Source organism: Triticum urartu, chromosome 7A (genome assembly GCF_056163025.1).
Source record: "Triticum urartu cultivar PI428250 chromosome 7A, HENAU_Tu73, whole genome shotgun sequence".
Taxonomy (NCBI): Eukaryota; Viridiplantae; Streptophyta; class Magnoliopsida; order Poales; family Poaceae; genus Triticum; species Triticum urartu.
Window position 1 is genome coordinate 642,267,542 of NC_141879.1, and position 3,004 is coordinate 642,270,545.

The window sequence follows — 3,004 nt, forward strand, 5'->3', positions numbered from 1 at the left end:
ACGTGACATAGTGCATATTGTGTTTAACACCCTCCCTTAATCACAACTTCATCAAGTTGAGATTATGTTTGAAGTCCTCAAAACTTCTAGTGGGTAAAGCCTTGGTGAATCCATCTGCAATCTAATCCTTGGAATGCACAAAGCGAATATCAAGTTGTTTTTGAGCCACTCGTTCTCTGACAAAGTGAAAATCAATTTCAATGTGTTTCATTCTGGCATGAAAAACAAGATTGGCAGACAAATACGTTGCACCCAAATTGTCACGCCATAAGCATGGAACTTGTTTACTTTTCACACCAAGCTCTCTCAATAAATACTGCACCCATATGATCTCAGCTGTAGCATTTGCTAATGCTTTGTATTCTGCCTCAGTACTGGACCTAAACACAGTGGCCTGCTTCCTTGCACACCATGAGATCAAGTTAGGGCCAAAGAACACTGCAAATCCTCCAGTAGAACGTCTATCATCCAAACAACCTGCCCAGTCAGAATCTGAGAAAGCACTAAGAAGTGTGGATGATGACTTGCTGAAGTTGAGACCAATATTAAGGGTGTTCTTGACATATCTAACTATTCTCTTGACAGCAGTCAAATGAACAGTAGTGGGTGCATGAAGAAATTGGCAGACTTTGTTAACAGCAAATGATATATCAGGTCTTGTAAGAGTGAGATATTGAAGTGCACCTACAAGACTTCTGTACTTAGTGCTGTCTTCCTGACTCAAGGCTTGTCCTTCTGTGAGAGATAATTTTTTGAACTTGATAATGGAGTGGGTGAAGGTTTAAAGCCTTGCAGACCAGCCTTTCTTACCAGATCAGTTGCATATTTTTCTTGAGACAAGTGAAGTCCATCATCATGTTTCTTCACTTCTATCCCTAAGAAATAATGCAAGTCTCCAAGATCCTTAAGAGCAAACTCTGCACTGAGATCTTTCAACAATCCTGTTATAGCTTCATTAGATGAGCTTGTAACAATAATATCATCAACATAGATGAGAACAAAGATATGAGTGTTGCACTTGTTATAAATGAACAGTGAAGTGTCAGACTTGGAAGGAACAAAGCCAAGAGTTTGCATCTTTTGACTGAGACGTGAATACCACGCCCTTGGAGCCTGCTTCAACCCATACAATGCTTTGTCAAGTCTGCACACGTGCAATGGTGCACGTTTGTTCTCAAACCCAGGAGGTTGTTTCATGTACACTTCCTCTTCCAGAACACCATGAAGGAACGCGTTCTGAACGTCTAGCTGTCTAAGACTCCAGCCCCTGGACACAGCAATGGACAAAACAAGACGAATGGTTGCAACTTTTACCACTGGACTAAACGTGTCCTCATAGTCAATACCATAGCGTTGCTTGAAGCCTTTTGCCACAAGTCTCGCCTTGTAGCGATCAATGGTGCCATCAGATTTTCTCTTGATCCTAAACACCCACTTGCAATCAATGAGATTTTTACCTTGCTGTGGAGGGACCAAATGCCATGTTTTATTTCTCTTCAATGCCATGTACTCTTCACGCATGGCCTTCTTCCAATTTTCATCAGCTAGGGCTTCATCAAGTGTGTAGGGTTCACCTGGTTCACCTGTGGAGCACACCATACCATATTTTGTAATATGCTTATAATTAATTGGTTGAATTTCCCCCTGTTGCAACCGTGTACGTTTTGGCGCTGAAGTGGCTGTCACGGGTGGCACAGAAGATCCCATGCAACCTGCAGGTGCAGCAGGAATCGATCCCGAGGCAGATCCCGACGAAGCAGCAGCAGATTCGGCAGCAGATCCCGCCAGTGGATCTTCTGTGGCGGTAGACGGCGGTGTGCAACGGCGCGGCTCCGCGGAGGATCCCAGCGGACGGGGCTCATCATGACGCCTTGATGGAGAGGCAGCGTCCGCTGCGCCAGAGGCGGGCCCCGCACCTATCGGCCGACGCGGGTCGCGCCTTTTGTAGCACAGGGGTTGGACCGGGAACCGGCCCCCGAAGACCCAATCTGAGGCGGACAGGCGGCGCTGCGTGATTCGCTCGGGTTGATGGAGGCACCGCCGCGAATCGCTGATGGCCGCGTGGCAGATGCTGGCTCGCTCGCCGGGCGCGCGCTGTCGGCAACTCCAAGCGCAACTGCTGGCGTGGATTCCTGAGGGGATTCTGCCCCCCTGCCAGTGGTGGATCCCTAGGGCGATCGGCTGGGCAGTTCTGCCTCTGCCACGGGAACTGATCCCGAGGAGGATTTGTTCCCTGGTTCGGGGCACATGAAATATGGCCCATGCTCGTCATTTTCTTCATCATTTTGCATTCCGTTTTCTTCTGCAACATCACACAACTCATGCACAGTGGTTTGAGGGTTAGTCAACATATAATCATCATGGTTTCGTTCCCCTTCATCGAGACCGGTGAGAGAAGATGGGAGAAGGAGGATTTCTTTACGGAGTAAAGCACCGGCATTAGGATGGAGATCGGCAAAGGGAAATTTGTTCTCATCAAACACAACATCACGGGAAATATAAACGCGCCCGGTGGAAACATCTAGGCACTTAACCCCTTTGTGTTGGGTACTATAGCCAAGGAAAACACATTGTTTAGATCGGAACATGAGTTTGCGTGAGTTGTAAGGACGGAGGTTGGGCCAACATGCACAATCGAAGACACGTAGAGATGTGTAGTTGGGCTTGACATGAAGAAGCCGTTCTATGGGGGTTTCATTGTTTATGACACGGATTGGGAGCATATTGATGATATGAACAGCGGTGAGAAACGCTTCATCCCAAAACTTGAGAGGCATGGAAGCACCGGCTAAGAGAGCTTGACCAACTTCAACTATATGCCTATGCTTGCGTTCGACAGAGCCGTTTGTTTGGTGAGCATGAGGGCATGACACATGATGTGAAATGCCAAGTGTTTAGAAGAAGGAATTTAATTTCTCGTATTCCCCTCCCCAGTCAGATTGGACAGCAATGATCTTGCTATCAAACTTGCGTTCAACAAGTGCTTGAAAGTTTTTGAACACTT